General features: G+C 39.7%; 1 pseudogene; it reads left to right on the forward strand.

Moving 5' to 3' along the window:
* The first annotated feature begins 9,977 nt into the window (after positions 1–9,977).
* On the forward strand, positions 9,978–10,317 carry LOC131829344 (large ribosomal subunit protein eL30-like; annotated as a pseudogene).
* The last annotated feature ends 9,994 nt before the right edge of the window (positions 10,318–20,311 follow it).

Raw genomic sequence — 20,311 nt, forward strand, 5'->3', positions numbered from 1 at the left:
TTACTAACTTGCATTCACGGGAATTTATTGCAAATCTCAAACCTACAATAACAGGCATAATGGAACAGCACGTAAGAGCAACAAAATCTTAGAAGCTAGAAAGCAGATGATGTTTTGTCAGTCATGTTTCAGACCTGAGAACATGAATTTTTGTCAGTATTGAGGAAAGCTAAAACAAACCAATTTATACTATTAAATCCCCTAAGGATCAGAATTGGTGACAACACGTATCTCTGGAAGAAGGGCTGAATGGGGACTAAAGTGGATTGGTTGCAAGTCTATTCAAGAAGCAAGAGAGAGAAGGAGACTGGGTGGGTCAGTTGGTTAAGCATCTGCCTTCAGCTCAGGTCATGATCCCAGCATCCTGGGATCAAGTCCTGCATCGGGCTCCTTACTCAGGAGGGAGCCTGCTTCTCCCTCTCCCTCTGCTTGCTTCTCTCCCTGCTTGTGCTGTGTGTGTGTGTGTGTGTGTGTGTGTGAAATAAATAAATAAAATATTTTTAAAAGAAAGAAAGAAACAAGAAAGGTGACATCATCAAGATGGCAACATAGGTCATTTCTGTCTTCAGTACCCCTCACGAGAAGACCAACTACCAACTATCCATAGACAAGACACCACTGTGAAAATCCCAGAACCTGGGGGTAAAGCTGAGACACCTCCCTGGGTGATAGGGTCAAGAAGGGCCACGTTAAAAGGGTAAAACCAGCAGTTTCATTTTTACCTCATTGCCCCTCCTCCAGGCCAGCACAACACCATGAGGAGAGGGCCCCCTTGGGCCCATGATTTCTCCAGTGTGAAAACAGAACCCAGAGAGGGCATCCAGCTGCATTGCATTGCACTGCATTGCATGCAGGATATTTCTCAGGAGGTCCACTCAGGTCTTTCATCAGGAGGATTACTGAGAGAATCTGCAGGGCCAGACCACTAGGGATCAGACAGAGAAGGAGTTATTGCAACCAGTGCTCAGATCTTGGAGGACCACATTCTTTCTCTCAACCATGCCTAAGCAGAGATTTCAGCCAGCAGCTCTGTCCATCTGAAGAACCAAGGCAGTGGCCTGGTCTGGCCAGAGCTTGGTTGGCAATTTTCCCCAATTCGGGTCCCTAGCCAATGGGACCTGCTATGGAGTCTGTTCTACAGCCCCAGGCAGTCATGGAAGCAAATTCTCAGTTCTATCCAATGGCAGAGAATAACCTCCAATCCTACCTGATCACAAAGTCCAGGCTATCATATGATCCAGCAATTCCACTTCTGGGTCTACATCTGAAGGAAAAGAAAGCACTATCTCAAGGAGATATCTGCACTCCCGTATTTATTGCATCATTATTTATAGAAGCCAAAACCTGAAAACAACTTAAGTGCCGATTAATGGATGAATGAGTAAAGAAAATGTGAGAATAAACACACACACACACACACATACACACACACACAAAGGACTATTATTCAGCCATAAAAAAAAAAATAAAATAAAACAAAAAGCCCAGCAATCCTGCCATTTACAACATGGGTGGACCTTGAGGACATTATGCAAAGTGAAATAAGAGAGAGAAAAACAACTGCTGTATGACCCCACTTATATATGGAATCTAACTGAATTCACAGAACGAGTAGACTGGTGGTTCTCATGGACAGGGGGAGGTGGGAAAAATGTACAAAGGTGTTCAAAGGTTAATCTTTCAGTTATAAGATGAATATGTTTTGGATAGCAAGCTCCTCAGGAGCTTCCCAGGTATAATCTGAAACTAGTCTCCCCGTGTAGATAGTGGGGAGATACCAAAGAAAGACACACACATTCCAGGTTGGTAGACAGCCGTTTCAGAAAGCAAAGGGAACTCACAAGCAAACCTTGTCTTGGGCAGCAGCAAGACATGTAGATCTTTGCACCTGTCACCAAATGTTGAACATTTATATAGAGGTCTTAACTGGGTTCAGTCACATATAACGGCCAGCCCCAGCCAGATGGTTTCAACACCACATCACCATCTCAAGGCTATGTCCTCGGAGCAGCCTTCAGGAGCAGGGAAAGCAAGGGAATCCACATTTCAAGGATAGGGGAGGGGTGAAGAGCCTTCAGTTGCCAAGGTCCAGCTCACAGGTCAACTGGTGGTCAGGTCTTCTCAACGATTTTCCCCAACAATGGGTCCTGGGATATAATATACAGCATAGGGACTACACTTAACAATACTGTATTCTTCATTTGAAAGTTGCTAAGAAAGTACTTCTTAAAAGTTCTCATTACAAAAAAAAAAAAAAAAGCTATCTATGTGAGGTGTTGGATATGATAACTAACCTTACTGTGTTTAGCACTTAATAACATATATGGATATCAATCATCACCTTGTATACTTTAAACTTACACAGTGTTAGATATCTATTATATCTCCATAGAGCAGGGGCAGGGTAGGGGGGACGGTGGAAACAGATAGCAACTCCAATCAGAACAGACAGAAGATTGCCTCCTCACCCCACCCGACCCCCAGCAGAAGACTGGAGCTTTATTCTCTGAAGAAGGAAAATAAAAGATGTGGCAGTTACTGCTATGTGTTCACCAAAATCAGTTTTCCTTTTCCTTCTAGAACACAGCTAAGCAATATCTACCAATCTCCCTTGCAAGGAGATCAACCATGTGACTGAGTTCCAGCCATTAGAATGTGAGTAGAGAGATGAGTGCCTCTCATCATAATTTCCCATACATTTTTCCCCTTTTGGCCAACCAGATGCAATGGATCCAGCATAAATTTCAAGGCCATAAAATTGAAATAGCCTGACTCCCAAAGGTGAAATAAGTAAGACCAGCAAAAGACAAATATGGTATGATATTCCTTATACGTGGAATCTAAAAAAGCCAAACTCATAGTTATAAAGACTAGAATTTGGTTGCCATGCTGGAGAGTTGGGAAATGGGGAGACATTGGTCAAAAAGTATAAACTTCCAGTTAAAAGATTAATAAGTTCTGGGCATCTAATGTACAGCATGGTGATTATAACTAATAATACCATATTATCTCTTGAAAGTCTGCTGAAAGAGTAGATTTGAAATGTTCTCACCACAAAAAAAAAGAAATGGTAATTACATAATACAATGAAAGGTGTTAGCTAGCACCACAGTGGTAATCACTGTGCAACATGTAAGTGAATCAAATCAGCATCTTGTACACCTTAAATACATGCAGTGTTATGTGTCAATCAGATTTCAGTACATCATTCTGTCACACAACTCCAGGGCACGCAGCCACATGGGGAATTGTGAATGATGTCCTTTGGACTGATGCAAGATGGCAGCCTGAATTCCTATTAAACTCTCTCTGTTTTGAATGGCAGTAAGTTGCTTTAGACTTTTCTACATTTGATATAGATGAAAGAGTTCTCAGAGGACAGTGCCATTCTGGTGAATGAGTGCTCAAAATCCCTACTCCCCATTGTTTTTTTCCCATCACTTTTATTGTCCTCACCACATGGTATTGTCATGTCTCTGTTGATAGGCCAGTTTTCCTCACTGAACTCCTCAAGGGTAAGGGAGAGAAGATGACATGGAGGAGGATGTTCCTTTGCTTTTTAGCATGAAGGCACAGGTTGAATGAAAGAGTGATGGGGGAAGAGGTCAGGTTTTTCTCAAGTGGCTATTATCTAAAAGCTCGAAGATGTATCCATGTAGTGTGGCATGTGGCTAGATTTTGGCCTAAATAAATAAGTCTTCCAGCTCCCTAAATAACCATATAGAAAACTACATACTGAACATTACATTACATTTGGAGTAAGCAAAGTATGGACTTTTACTGTGTTAAGCCATTGTGATTTGGGAATTTGTCTATTATAACAGCTAATATTCTTTAACCTAGTTTCCACAGGACCTATCACCCTGAAGTGGGGAGCTCTTATAACAAAACAAAGCTACAAAAAAAAAAAAAAAAAAACCCTAAAATGTGTGGGGTTGACATGAAGTTCAGGTAAACAAACATGAGAGTCTGGAAGGCCAGAGACCCTTGCAATGCCAGGTAAAATATTTGCTAAAACTGCTGTCTATGATAACTTGAAAGGTAGGCCCCTGCCTACAAGTCTGGAGCTCCAGAGGAAGTGGCTGGAAAGTGGTAGATCATATATAACGGCTACTATTTCCTGCTGTCAGCAAGGTATTATATGTAGAAGATGAGCTCAGGTAAGAATTTGTCTGGTTTTCAAGCAATAACAGAAAAGGATAGAATCCAAAGTCAGAATGCTTTACAGGGTTGGAAAATCTGTCTCTTCTTTCACCAAATATTAAGAAATAAGATTTTAAAATACCTTAAGCAACAAAATCCAAGGAGACTTTTCAGCTAAGCGAGGGAATTCAGCTTTGCAGCAGATACAAAATAAGTGCGCCATCTTCCAACCAAGCCACAACTCAAAGCAGTCATTCTTAAGTTGAGCAATGTGAGAGTGAAGAAATACACAGGGAAGGGCTGAAAATTATGTTCTAAGGAAAATCTGTGTGAGTGGTCACCAGTATTTGGAGCTTACTGAAAGTAACTTTTTGATCAAAAACCACCAAAATTTTGGTAGTACTGCCAATGAAATCCTGAGGCTGGTTTAAAGAAACCTGATTTGGAAAAATCTTCATACAACCCTCCAGAAGGAAGGGACAATGAGAGCTACACCCACTCCCAAAGAAGGCAGACTCATTAAAGTCTGTGTCTGATGTGAACATAAAAGGTAATAGAGGAGAAAGAACCTCCCGGAAGGAGCGCCAGGGGCCATGAGGAATGGTATGGAGGAAATTGCTCTCCAAAAGCAAAATGAGCAACACAAGGAATTTCTTCATCCTGAGGCAAGGACACCTTTACAATGCTTGCTTAACAGAACTTCAGAATCTATGGATCAGAGATTGTTGTATGTCTCCATTCTTTTTTTTTTTTTTTTTTTTTTTTTTTTTGCTTTTCTTTTCCTGAGTAGAGTTTTAGAGTTTTTTCTCTGTTTATCCCATCCCTGCTCCACCATCACCATGCTGGTAGGAAGAGCAGACAACTTTTCTTCCTTGTGTACATGTCAGTGCTTCACGAGTAGTCATACCCTGCCCTCATAGGGGGACTGCATATCACTCAGAAATCCCAAACTCAGAACTGGATGTAGTGACCAGATAGACTGTCTGCCCTGGGGAGGTGTGGGAGGTGATATGTTCTATGTGTAGGAGGAATATGAGACACATCCTAAGTGGCCAGCAGAGAAAATGATCAAAAAAGTCTCTTCATATTCACAAAACCCTCTTTTTCTCCTCCTGGACACATGCTAGACTACATTTTTCCAACTTGCTTGTATTTAGGCATGACTGAGTTTGGCCAATGGGAAATAAATGTAATGATGTATACCAGTTCTAGGCCTGACCCATGAAAACCTCCCAAGGTGATCCTCCCTCTTTTTTCCTATCTGCTAGCTTGATTCAGAGATCCAGAGGATTCCAAGGCCCTCAGGGAAGGGAGAGACACAAGATCAAACAAACAATAAAAAAACCTGGGTTCCTGTAGAACCATGAAAGAATAAGGTCTCCTTCTCAACAAACAGTTGAGGAAATTTTCCAGAACAAAAAGATAAAGCTCTGTCAAAGGAAAAATGTACCAGACAAAGAAGACTTTATTCAAGGCCATGGCAACATGCAAGAGAAACCAGAACTAAGTCCAGCTCAACTCCACTGAAACAACTTTTGGAGAGGCTTTAACACACAGGTGAGGGGATTATAGGCCACTTGTTTTTGCTAACTGGCCTTTCCCAAAGGGAGAGTAAATTTTCTTGTATCTTTTCTTTTTTAAGATGTATTTATTTATAAGAGAGAGAGAGAGTGATCAAGAGGGGCAGTGGGCATAGGTAGTAGTAGAGAGAGAATTTTAAGCTCCCGGCTGAACACAGAGCCCATTGTGGGTCTCAGTCCCACCACCCCAAAGATCATAACCTGAGCCAAAATCAAGAGTCAGATGCTTAACCAACAGAGCCACCCAGGCGCTCCAGATTTTCTTGTATCTTTATGACAGGAGGTAGTTTTAGAATGTGGAGCAATTTTTGCCTACCTAAGTTAGGCAAAAATCGGTCTCTGTTAAACCAATGTATTCAACTCAATTTGTCATTGGTGTTGGAAAGGATAAATAGTTAGTAAAACACAAAAAAAGCTAGACCCAAGTAGATCCCACTATATAGTAACTTAATTATGAAAAAGGTGATATTTAAATTCTGTAGCAAAGAAGAGCTTGGTGCAAATGACCACTCATCTGAGAGAAAATGAAATCCTACCCCTATCTAAACAATATATGAAAATAAATTTAAGCTACATTAAAGACTTAAATATACAATACGGGATAAAAAAGTTTAAGAAAAAAATAACAAAAATAAGTTTTAAGAAGGTAGATTTATTTGACTTTATGAAAATAAATTGTTATATAGGTGAAAGATGCCCTACCAAAATCAGTGAAGAAATAACAAGTAATCTATGAAGATACACTTGAACTTGCAGGTAATTAGAGAAAAACAAATTAGAGTAGCCATATTTGAGTTTGTATATAAATTAGATTCGCAATTTTCTTTACTGAAGTCTACGTCGGTGGTGCTGTCAGGACAACTAGCAGAAATGTGAGTCATTAAGAGTGTTTTTAAGAAGCAATCTGCCATTATCAGTTAAATTTAAATTCATATAGCCTCAGACCCAGAAATCCCCTGCGTGGATATCAATCACATAGAAATAAAGGGCCAGTGCATAAGAATATCAATATAAGGATATTTATTGTAGCATTGTTTGAAGAGGCAAAAACTGTCATCCTAAAGGGTTTTTTAAGGGCACCACTGATGAAAACAGCTATTTCAATAGGTTAAACCACAAAAACTGAACCAACACACTCCGTTCCATGTAAACACCATAGTTGACTTATCAAGAAAGCTAGTATTTTCCTTCCCCTTCCTTTTTTACGCCCTGTCTCTTGGTTTCAATCATTCAGACACTTTGAAATCTTGGAATTCCATATCAGCAAAAATCACCGGAATCCACAGAAACAGTCACATGTCCAGAGCTTTTCATCAGAAAGAAATTACTCTATTTCTGTTTTCTACACTCACCACTGTTTCGCTTTAGACCACACCTCCTTCTAATAAGATACTGCTTTGAGATTCCAAGAAACTGAGTAATGATTATACAACTCAAAAACAGCAGTATCTACTGTAATCCTCCTCACATGTAACAATAATCTTTCTCTAGAAAGGCGTACACCAAATTCTCAACAGAAGAATAACTCTACTTGCTTGATGAAATTACCATTCATTTTAACTTTCTTCTTTCTATTCTATAATTTCCACATTTCCCTCAACAAACAGTACTTTTGTCATCAGAAGCCACAGCAAATATAATGTTTTAACTTAGCATTATCACAGTTCTAATTTTTGTCTTCACCCATATTGATAAGTGTATTTGAGAGTGGGAGGGAAGGAATAATCTTTTCTAAAAGATACTTCTTTGAATAGTGAAATGAAAAATCTCATTAACAACATATAAAAATGAACCAATAAAATGGCACAGTGGTTCTATGTCTGGGCCCACAAATAAAATTTTCGATGTAGTTTTAAAGGAAATGGTCCTTCTATTTTAACAGCCTCTAAAACTTGAGAAGCCATTCAAAGAACTACTCTCTACTTCCTTTTGTCCAGTAGCCATGTATACAAAAGAGAGATGGTAATACACCTACATAAGTAAAAATTTTTTTTCCTCTAAGGAAGAGTCAGAAAACATAACTCTATGGAAAATATATTAGCCCATAAAATCAAGTTACTGCTTTTCATATTGGGGATCTTACTGAGAAATAAGTCTCTATAAGGTTATATCATAAGCAAAGATAATAGAAAGCATCTTGAAGAGGTCACATACGAAAGAAATCATAATTCTCTCCTAACAGGGAAAAATCACGTTATATGTAACCTTTGTAGGAAGAGGTATAATGAATACACCATGAACTTGAGGAGTTTATGCCAAGGAGAACTAAGTCTCCACGTGAGTTGTCCTTTTGATTTAAAGTTATAATACCTCGCCCTCCCCCAATTCCATATAGTGTTATTACAGCAACTCATAGCTCTGAAGGGAACACATATAATAGAGACAAAATCTATCTCGGTCTCATGCTTGCAAATATCCAGAACATAAAGCAGTGTGAGCAGTGGTAAAACAACACCAGAACCAAAGTCAGGAGTTCTGGATCTTAGGCCAGGAGGTGCTGCCAGCTGACATTGAGTGAGTCCCAGAATTCACTTTTCTTTCATGCATCCTGGTTAAATTAGATGATTTCTAAGTATCCTACCAGAAAGTCTATGACTTTGGGGCTGGCTGTTACCGGGACTGAGGAACTAACAGCTTCTACAGCCTGCAGAGGCCACCAAGGGCCCCCATTCTCAACCCACCATTCCCTCGTGTATCTGGCCTTCCTTCCTTCCTTCACTCGGCCCTTTCCTTCCTCCTTCTGACAGTTCTTTGCCTTTATTCAACAACACCACCCATTATTCCCCAACAATAATGGCAAAATTCATGGCACCTTTCTATGGGTCATATAGTTTACATTCATTTCCTCATTGAACACTGACACCTACCTTATGAAATAGGGTAAATTATTTTCTCATGTTATAGGCCATGAACCTGAGTTAGACAATTTTTTCTTTACTCTACCTCTGATCACTACATTCCAGTATATACAATAAAGGGGCCATTAAGCACCTGATATGAAGTCCTTGGCCATGGTGACCAGAATAAAAGGATCACGTGGGTGATCTCACAATGTCTCAGCTCATGGCTGCTATTCATGGATTCTTTGGCAAATCCTTTGAGTAATGCCTGAGGTTTATGTGGGGATGTTAAATCTCTTCGGAGAAAGGAGTGATTTCTTTCATCCTACAGTAGCCTGTGCCAGGAGTTGTACTTTTCCACTGTAGCAGAAGAGTGGGTGTGAGGTGTCTACTTTGACCAAGGACAAAATCACCACACTCAAAGCAACTAAAATTCAGCAGGTCAGGAACCAGATACAAACACTTTACTCACTGAGACTTTCTTCCCTATTTAATCAATTGACTATAAACTCTCCCATTTCTCTATGCATATATATCACTAAGATGTTGTGAAAGTTAAAGGAACTATCAGAAGCATCGCATTGTGTTTGTAAAGAATAAAAAGTCTTTGTACACTTCAAGAGGTTATTTTTCTCTAAGCATCAATTTCTTGATTTGTAAAATGAAAGAAGTACCTATTTTCAAGGGGTTTGTACAGATTAAGCAAGATAACTTACATCACCTCACAGCTGTTAGAACGGCTATTACAGAAAAGACAAGAAACAACAAGTGTTGGCAAGGATGTCCTGGAGCAAAGGGAACTAGTAAGCACTGTTGGTGGGAATGTCAACTGGTGCAGCCACTAGGGCAAAGAGTATGGCAGTCCCTCAAAAAATTACAGGTAGGGGCGCCTGGGTGGCTCAGTGGGTTAAAGCCTCTGCCTTTGACTCAGGTCATGATTCCAGGGTCCTGGGATCAAGCCCCACATCAGGCTCTCTGCTCAGCGGGGAGCATGCTTCCTCCTCTCTCTCCACCTGCCTCTCTGCCTACTTGTGATCTTGATCAAATAAATAAATAAATAAAATCTTTAAAAAAATTTTTTAAAAATTAAAGGTAGAAATACCATGTGATCCAGCAATTCCACTCTAGGATATGCTTCTGAAGAAAACAATGCCCCTCATTCAAAAAAACATATGCACCCCCATATTTATTGCAGCTTTATTTACAATGGTCAAGACAGGGGAACAACCTAAGTGGCCATTGAAGGATGACTGAATAAAGAAAGTGCAGAGTGTGTGTGTGTGTGTGTGTATACAATGAAATATTATTCAGTAATATAAAGGAATGAAATCTTAGTGGGCTCCCTTTCCTGTCTCACTCTGGCCATCTTGGTGGCTGCTCTTGGCTGGGGCTGCCCTGCACCTAAGGCAGGAAGATGGGGGCCATAAAGAAGGTGAAAAAGTCACTGGGGTTGATCAACTCTAGGCGCCAACTGATTAAGAAAAGTGGAAAGTACTCAGTGGGATACAAGCAGACTCTGAAAATGATTAGAAATGACAAGCTAAAGTGGTCATTCTCACCAACAACAGCCCAGCCTTAAGGAAATCTGAAATAGAATAATACACCCTGTTGGCCAAAACTGGTATCCATCGCCACAGTGGCAATAATATTGAGCTGGACACAGCATGTGGGAAATAACATGCACTCTGGCTATCATTAAGCCAGATAATTCTGATATCATTAGAAGCATGCCAGAAAAGACTGGTGAAAAGTAAGTTGCACCAAAATTTTTCTTTAGTTAAACTGTCCAGAGCTTGTTTAAAAAAAAAAAAGAATGAAATCTTGCCATGTACAGCAACATGGATAGATCTTGAGGGCATGATGCTAAGTGAAGTAAGTTAGTTAGAGAAAGACAAATACTGTATGCGCTCACTCACATGTGTGATCTAAAAAAACAAAAAACAAAAACAAAAAACTGAGCTCATAGATACAGAGAACAGATTGGTGGCTGCCAGCAGTTGGTGGGGGGTGGAAAAGGGGAGTAAGGGGTCAAAAGGTCCAAATTTCTAATTATAAAATACATAAGCCACAGGCATGTCACGTATAGTGTGGTTACTATAGTTAATAATACTATATTGTACACTTGAAAGTTGCTAAGATTCTCATCATAAGAAAAAACATTTTTCATCACTATATGTGGTGACAGATGTCAACCGGTCTTACTGTGGTGATCATTTTGCAATACATATAACTATCGAAACATGTTGTATACCTGAAAGTGGTATAATTTCATACATCAATTTTGCCTCCCTAAAAGAAATAATAATTTATGTTAATGGTAAGAGTCTAGTACCATTTAATTCAGGAAACATTAGATACAGATGTAGGTAGAGATAGTAAAGGATATGATGTAACGATACACACATATATACTCATAAGCAAACATAGATGATAGACCGACTCCCATCCAGGAGGCTGAACAGACGGAATCTGATGCTTACTCTCAGCCCCATGGACATTATTTAGACCTCGGAATATGCTCAAGCTATCATAATATAAACACAATCACACAGACACACACACACACACACACACACACAAATGCATCCTTCTCTGTTTACAGCGAGTATGAAGAAGTCTGGTGAAACCATGTAAGCAGAAAGCAGCTTCAGCCGAGACCCCAGAATAGATGAGTTCATTTTTACTACAAAGGGCTCTGGAGCCACCGTGTGGCCACATGGCACAGCAGCCCACCACCGAATCCACACCACAGAAGCTGTGAGGTCTGAGCTTTCCAATACCCCCACACTGAGAAGATGAATAGTTTCCTTGATTGGAAGAAGAACCCTAGCCCTTCTCAGACGGAAACAGTGCAGAGAGCTTGCTCTATTGTTCGAAACTATTTTTGGTGTTTTGTGTTGGATGATCCCAACTGACCGCTCTCCCCTTGAAGCTCGCGGTGGGTCCTGAAGGATTCTGTCACTGCCAAGCAGTAGGAAAGACGCCTGTTACGTGACGAACGAGGGCATGATCAGAAATGAGCTCTAATAGAGGTGTGTGGACAGAAAGGAGGGCTTTTCAGGAAGCGAACCGCATACAAAAGCAGGACTGACAGGCTGACCAAGGGTTGGGTGGGAGAATTCAACTCAATTTTTTGTTGTTTTGTTTTTCGAGAGGCAGCTACTAGGAGTCATTGCTCTCCGCTAAAGGCTAGAGACAGGAAGAAAGCTAACACCTTCATAGCTCAGTGAGGAGGGAGGAATCTTGAAGCGCAGAGGAATCACAACCAATATACAATGTTAGAAATTCTCTGGTTTACCCAAAAGAGCAGTGCTCTAGGGAAGGAACCCCACTAAGTTTATAAAGCTTTTCTGGACATAACGTGCTGCTAGACCAAAGAAAACTTTAATCCATATAAACCACTTCTGATTTGGAAAAGAAAACAAGACCTTTCCTTTTCTTTGCCCCGGGAAAAAATCTCTCACCCTTTGGAGGCCAAGTTCAAAAGATCCACTTCTCCATTGTATCTTCCCTAACCAACAAAATGCCAAAAGCATTGCTTTATCCCTTCTTTGAATTTGGGGCACCCCTGCCTTTATTTGATTACCCTGTACTTGGTTCTAAGTAGCTCTGATTTCTTTTCCCAGCGAACTCAGGTATCCATAAACTTGTCATCCCATTTTACCCAAACAAATGTTAGACACTGAAGACAGAGAATAGCTTGTCAATTTTTGCAGGTTCAGTGTCCTTACCTCGCATGCCTTCCCTTCCTTGTGTTCCCTTCCTGACCGGCATCAAACCTAAGCTCACTCACTGTCCTCTGCCCCTCTTTCCACAAGGCTATGTACATCTCACATTTCTCTTTTTCTAATCCCTAAGAAAACAGGGTCACTACTTCTGCTCAAAGACAATCTCTGCCATGTGCTGCTTTTCCTCTCTGTTCACTTTTCTCCAACACCTAACTCCATCAATTAGTCTCCTTTTATCATAGCTGGTCAATCTCTCTCCTTACACAGCTTTCTTCTCAGCCTATAAGAAGAATCCAATCTCCCTCACCCTGTTTCCTGACTGTTGCCCTAAGTCTCCTTCCTTTCTTATCCAATATGTTCCCCATTTCCACCTTGATACACACAGTCTGGCTTCCTCCCTCAATTCATTTCATACAGTTAATAAAGTCATCTCAAATGTCAAATCCAACATTTATTTCTTAAAGATTTTATTTATTTATTTGACAGACAGAGATCACAAGTAGGCAGAGAAGCAGGCAGAGAGAGAGAGAGGAGGAAGTAGGCTCCCCGCCGAGCAGAGAGCCTGATGTGGGGCTCGATTCCAGGACCCTAGGACCATGATCTGAGATGAAGGCAGAGGCTTTAACTCACTGAGCCACCCAGGTGCCTCCCCACTCCCAACTTTTTTTTTCATAGCACTTCCACTGTTGATGACATGCTTCTTAAGCTCTCTCCAAGGAAAAGCAGTTTATCAGCTCTTCACTATATACTATGTTCTTTACGGAGCCTGAGAAGTCAAGTGAAAAGAAATGGTCCTGGCTCCCAACAGATTACGGTCTAGCAGAGAAAGTTGAGTAGGAGGTAAAGAAAGTGCACAAGAAGTTTCTTTGTCTCCTGGTTCTCCTATTGAACTTTTCCATGTTCTCCCTTCCCTATAATAAAGGTTTCTCCAGTTTTTGATCACACACACATCAATATATATATTGATATAAATATCAATATATATATATATATATCCCTCATATACTTATAGATATAAGCACATACATACAATCAGAGGATAATATCTCAAGATAATAAGGTGAAATTTGTCATTATCTATGCTGGACATACATTCACATTTCAAATAGTCTTCTGGATAGCTTCTTAAAAATTACTTTGAAATGAAACTGACAAGGAGATTTAACTTGGAGTAAGAAAAGATGCCAGCTCAAGGAAGTGGAGAAAATGGAACCCTTATACACTGCTGGGAATGTTCACTGGTGCAGCTTCTATAAAAAACAATATGGTGAATTCCTAAACAAATTCAGAATAGAGCTACCATATGATTCGGCAATTGCACATCTGGGTCTATATCTGAAGGAAATAAAGTCACCATCTTTTTTTTTTTAAGATTTTATTTATTTGTTTGACAGAGATGACAAGTAGGCAGAGAGGCAGGCAGAGAGAGGGGGGGAAGCAGGCTCCCTGCTTGAGCAAGGAGCCCAATGTGGGGCTCGATCCCAGGACCCTGAGATCATGACCTTAGCTGAAAGCACAGGCTTTAATCCACTAGGGCACCCAGGCACCCCTAAAGTCATCATCTTGAAGAGCTATCTGTACCCCATGCTCATTTCAGTATTATTTATAATAGTCAAGACAGGGAAACAACCTAAGTGTCTGTTGAAAGATGAATAAAGAAAATGTGATATATATCATATATATTATATATATATACATACATAATATATAGTATTAATTACATGATTATATTATATGTTATGTATTTGATATATAGACTTGTATACACACAAATACACAAACTGGAATATTATTCAGGGATTAAAAAGAAGGAAACTGCCATTTATGACAACATATATGAAACTTGAGAGCATTAGGCTAAGTGAAATAAGTAAGAGAGAGAAAGGCAAATACAGAGCAAGATCTCACTTACATGTCGAATCTGAAAAAACTGAAGTCATAGAAACAGAGAATAGACTGGTGGTTGCCAAGTATCAGTGCAGGGGTGGGGAGGTGTGGAATGGATGAAAGTCGTCAAAAACACAAACTTCCAGTTATAAGATGAATAAAGTCCTGGGAATGTAATGTACAGCATGGTAACTGTACTTAACAATACTGTATTATAGGGGCGCCTGGGTGGCTCAGTGGGTTAAGGCGCTGCCTCTGGCTCAGGTCATGATCTCAGGGTCCTGGGATTGAGCTCCATATCAGGCTCTGCTCAGCAGTGAGCCTGTCCCCCCACCCCACCCCGCCTGCCTCTCTGCCTACTTGTGATCTCTGTCTATCAAATAAATAAATAAAATCTTTTAAAAAACACTGTATTACTGTATTATATATTTGAATGTTGCTAAGAGAATAGATCTTGAAAATTCTCACCACGAAAAAAAATGTTAATATAAGTTCATGTGAAAAAAATATATGTATATATGTATATACATCTTATATCATTACATTGTACATCTCATATAACTGCATGTTATATGTGAATTATATCTCAATGAAGTTGGGAAAAGTAAAAATAAAAGACAGCAACAAAACACGCCAGCTCTTTCACCTTCTTTTTGTCGGTTTAGGCTTTCCTTATGGATATTCATCTTCTAACCGCAATTTCTTGGCAAGAATCTTTTTTTTTAAGTAATCTCTATAGCCAGTGTTGGTTTGTACTCACAACCCTGAAATCAAGAGTAGGATGCCCTACTGACTGAGCCAGCCAGATGTCCTCTTTACAAAAATCTTTTAAGTGACCATTTAAGTTAGACTTTATATTATAGAATTCAGCACAAGATGCTGTGAGAAACTGGAAAAGCTGCTAAGAAGTGGTTCTGGATCATTGTGCACAAATACTCCACTCTTAGAAATATAAAAGACATACATCATATAAATTTGCCTTCTTGGTACCTTGAGTATTGGTTTTCAGTTATGGCACCCGGGTAATTTTTTTAATTAAAAAGAAAAATCAATTCTAGGGTAGTAGGGAGTCCCATGGTGGAACCAAGTGGTGTTCCCACTGAGTATTCCCCATGTCCAGCATACCTGGAGGTCCAATAAGAAGACCACGTGAGAGAACTTCTACACAAGGCTGCTCATGGTCGAGACACACAAGAGCTCTCTTTGGTACTAACAGCCTCCAGTGTAAGACTGAGCTGTGAGTAACAAGTTTACCCTGAACCTTCAGACAGGCTTCAGAATGTGGAAGACAGTAAGCCCAATGAAAGAAGAAATCAAAGTTCCCAAGTCTGGTATGAACATAAAGATCAGAGTTGGAGGCAAGAAGGTAGTGGAGACTTCCGGTTGTTCACCAAAATTTGCTGCCCTTTCCCATGCTAATACATCTTAACATGCGGTCACCCAGCTGCATGCAGCCAGAGCCTGCATCTTCCTGCCTACCTTGCCATCTGGGTAAATAATCATCAATAGAATGTGAGTGGAAGTGACTGGGCAACTTCTGCCTCAATTCCTAGTAGCAAACCATTGCTTTGGACTTGCACTCTTTCCCTTTCTGCAACTGGATGATGGATATTCCTAGGCCATCCTTCAACTATGATGCCAAGAACAGTGCCCTAGGAGAAAGCAGGGCAACCAGATGGAAGCAGTCAGGGTGCCTGAATGACCTCGTGGAGAGAACAACCAACTTGGAATACTCATTGCAGGACTATTACCTGACCATGAAACCACTTCTTTAAACACCATATGTGGTCTTCTGTGTCAGAGTAGCTTAGCCAATGCGCTAACTGATACCTCAGGAAAACCAAATTGTGGGATGGTTTCTGTTAACTGTTATTCTCTTGAATCCCCCCAACCTGATGCAACCTGAGGAAATTTTGGCTGTGTATATGTGGTGGCAGAGGTGGTATAGTACAACGGAAAGAGAACTGGGATAGTGTAGATTTTGGTTGAAGCCCCAGCATGACCTCTAAAAACTGTACAACTTTATCGAATTACTTAGACTTTCTAAGCTTCAGTTCACCTCTAAAGAGGATAATAACAATATAGTAGGGATACTGAGACAACCAAACACAGTTCTGGGAAAGACTAGGCATTTCATAACTGATAGTATCCTCTCTTCTGGAAGCTCAGATCCAGGAATTGGTAGGCATGGTTCTCTATGCCGAGGACTTTACAAAGCAGAGTCTATTACCAGAAATTTGGGGTCCAATTCTCCCAATTAGCCTTCTTAGCTCTCTGTTGAAGCAGCTCTCCCTACCTAACACTCTTACTCCCCCATCTCCTACCACCCAAGACGCATAAGGTCTGTAATTCCTGTGACAATGGCAACTCTGAACCTACATGCTCCTGTAGCAGAAAACAAGAAAGATAAACACACTAAGGAAGGTGGGTAAGAGTGTGTTCTGTATGAAATAAACAACAGTGGATATGTGCCCACAGTTTGGGTCTAAATGATGTCCAAACATTCATGAACTCCATATTTATGTGCCCGATACAACTCTCTTGAGACCAAGGGCTAAAATCACATTCCACAAACATTTACAAAGACTCTATTCCATCAATCTCTAAGTTACAAGAGATATAAGCATTAAAAATGGCAAGGCCTCAGGAGCACCTGGGTGGCTTAGTCAGTTAAGCATCTGACTCCTGATCTCAGCTCAGGGTTTGATCTCAGGGTTGTGAGTTCAAGCCCCATGTTGGGCTCCATGCTTAGCATGGAACCTACTTAAAAAATAAAAAGTTAGTTGATTAATTAATTTTTTAAAAGGCAAGGTCTCAGCTCTCTTAAAACCCCCAATTTAATGAGGGTAACAGAAACACATATAAAAATCTTCAATACAGACAGACTCTAAAAAGTGTTATGATATATCAAACAAGTTAGGGTATGGGCTTAGCTACCATAACAGAGAGGACCAAAATAGAGTGGTTTAAACAAGAGATTTATTTCACTATCATGAAATGTTTGATATGCATATGTGATAAAAAGAGGAACTGCCTAGTTTAAGTAATATTAGGAAAGTGGTGAAATCCATCCTCTTGGTCCCAGTGCTCCTTTTTCTTCAAAGATACACCGCTTTACAACCTCTGCAGTGTAAGTCTTCAATATCCTGGTATATCGCCCCCTATGCTAGAATATATTTTCAAAAAAATGCTTAAGTATTTATTTTAGTAGGATGTGAATAACTTGTAAGGTTTAGCATGGTACCATTTCCAGGGACTTTAGCCCTTTGATGAATTACAACAGAGATAAAGACAATATAATATATTTTATCATGGACTTTTGAGCATCATTAAGCAGTATTTGGGCAGAGATGGATCTGTATCAAAATAAACCACCTATTCTTAAAACATATCTAGAATGGATGTGACTGTTAACAGTGTTGGTGAATGAGCAATAAATTGCATTGGGGGAAACACATGGAAGAATTTTTTAAACCTCCCACCCCAAGGTTAGGTCTTCTCTCTACACCCAACTACTTCAATTTACAGAATTGGGGATAAACTGACCACATACCATACTCTGATCAGTACCAGGTGATCTTGAGTGAGTAAAGAGAATTTATCATATGAAGCTCATAGAATCAGAAAACTAGGCCAGTTCAGCTTTACCATGTCTGCACTAAAATGATCATTTTGACAAAATATTTCTCCATGAACTTTGGGTATAATTTTTTCCTCATCTTAAAATAAACCTGACTGGGGCCCTTGAGTGGCTCAGTCATTAAGCAACTGCCTTCAGCTCAGGTCATGATCCCAGGGTCCTGGGACAGAGCCCACATTGGGTTCCCTACTCAGTGGGAAGCCTGTTCCTCCCTCTCCCACTCCCCCTGCTTGTGTTCCCTCTCTCACTGTGTCTCTCTCTGTCAAATAAATAATAAAATCTTTAAAAAAATAAAATAAAATAATAAAATAGACCTGGCTATTCTTACAGGGTAAGAAGTAGACTCGCAATTATGTTGATCATAATTTGAATTACTGTGCCCTTAGGAGTTAGTTTGATTTCCCAAGGAGATAAACTAAAGTTCCTGTCATCAACTTATAATTTGCTATGTTTTGCTCATTGTGATTATTTTTTCATGGTATGATCATTTTTATCTTATGTTTTACACCATCATACTCCATTCTTCTTAAATGGCAGTCCCATCGAGTTCTAAGATTAGGTTGCTTATTGGTCAGGGAGAGGTATTCATAGATTCTAAATTATTATATTTCCCCTGTGCTGTGTTCATGTGAAATCACTAGTTCAGAATCTGATCCCAAATAACATTGAAGAACTGTTTTGTTAATATGCTCTCTCACTATACTTTAAGTTTGTTACAAAATACTCTGAATGACCCAAATCTGTTTGTAGCTCACTGCTGAATTCCTCTTTTAAAATCCTGTAGTTCTTATGAGTCATGACAAAACCAGCAATCTGGTTTTCAAAATGTGTAATAGTCTAACACTGTTTTCCACAAATCATACTGGTTTTGAAAAGATGACTCAGAACATTTTTAGATGCTTTGGCTTTGTGTTTCTAAAAAAAATAATAATAATAAAATAAGAAGAAGAAGAAGAAGGAAAAAAAAAGAAAAAAGAAAAAAATCTGGTCATATCCAAAGCGCAGGTCATTTTGGCCATCTGCATGCAAAATTGCAGAAATTTCATCTGTAATATTAACTCCTGACAACTTAATAAAAGTTCTTTAATACCACAGTTTTTAATCCAATATTATGCTGCCTTTAAAATATCTACAAACTAATTTGTAAACAGCCTCATATTTTCAATCTTTTTACTTAGAAACATACTTTATTCACCACACTAAAATACTAAACAAAAAAATTTTCAGAAGAAATGAAGAAATAAAATTCTTAGTTTAATTATAAAACAAAATATCTGGGCCTTGATTTTAAATGTTAATTAGAAGAAGAAAAACAGTCTTAATTGGAGTTGGCTAAAATTAACCAACTTACATTAATATAATGATGACCTTGCGCTCTTCATGAGCCAAATAGATTATGAAAAAGAAAATGTCCTTTGTTCTACGAAAGCTTAAAATATGAAAGCATATTGCTTTGTTGGATCCTTTAAGACCCAAGGTCATTTTAAAAATTCAACAATGCTTAGACTCATTTAAAAATCTCTCTTAATTCTTTGTGGTTTGTGCTATAAACACAGACTATTTTTTTCTAAAACTTTTTTTTAAAGATTTTATTCAGTTATTTATTTGGGGGGGAAGCACAGAGGGAGAATGAGAGGGAGAAGCAGACTCCCTAAAACTTTTTAAAATGATTATTTTCTAGTTTCACTAGAATTAAAAAGTGTAAGATTCTGTTTCTACCACAAGGCGTCAGGCCATGGTAAGTTAATCTTCAAAAGGCTTTATGCGACCCTGCGCAAAGTCAATGACTACACCAAAAAATACATGTTAAAACATGAACAGTCCCTAGTTGCCTTAGCTTTGATTAAAGAACAATCACAGAAATTGCGGTTGAGCGAGCATTTTCCTTTGTTTTTCTAATCAGATTAGCTCTGAGGATGTTGCAAAACCCTCTTGCAATTCAGGTCTCAGACTCTCTCTACCCTGAGGCTGGTTCCAACTCCGAGGAGTAAGACCCACCCCACCCCACTTCCCCACCCCCACCCGCACCCGCGCATACGTTCTCTTTCTCCGTACCCCTTATGCTTTAAAGACACCCCACCCCCCCCCCCAAAAAAAAAAAAAAACACTCTGAAATAGCGACAGTAGCTTTATTTTCAGGTTGGAGTGCGTAATGGGCTAGGGTACGGGAAGCTGGCTTTAGTATATCAGAGGCAAGGAAGAGGCAAAGGCAACGTGGGGTTGAAGGGCCTGTTCAGCCAGGGGACAGGGTTCATGCGGTTTAGGGTACAAGATTTGTACCATTCAGGGGGCAAGTCACTCTCAGATCTTCACATTCGGATTCCTCAACTGTAAACAGCAGTCACTTCATCGAGTTACTGCTCAGTGTAAAGCGGGCTGGCGAAGCTCTAAAGCAGTCCGTCTCAAAGTGTGATCTGAGGGTGCTCCAGCATCACCGGGAACTTGCTAGAAATGCAGAATCTCAGGCCCAGACTTGAGGATCAGGAAACCGTG

The sequence above is a fragment of the Mustela lutreola genome, chromosome 4 (genome assembly GCF_030435805.1).
Source record: "Mustela lutreola isolate mMusLut2 chromosome 4, mMusLut2.pri, whole genome shotgun sequence".
NCBI classification, from domain to species: Eukaryota; Metazoa; Chordata; class Mammalia; order Carnivora; family Mustelidae; genus Mustela; species Mustela lutreola.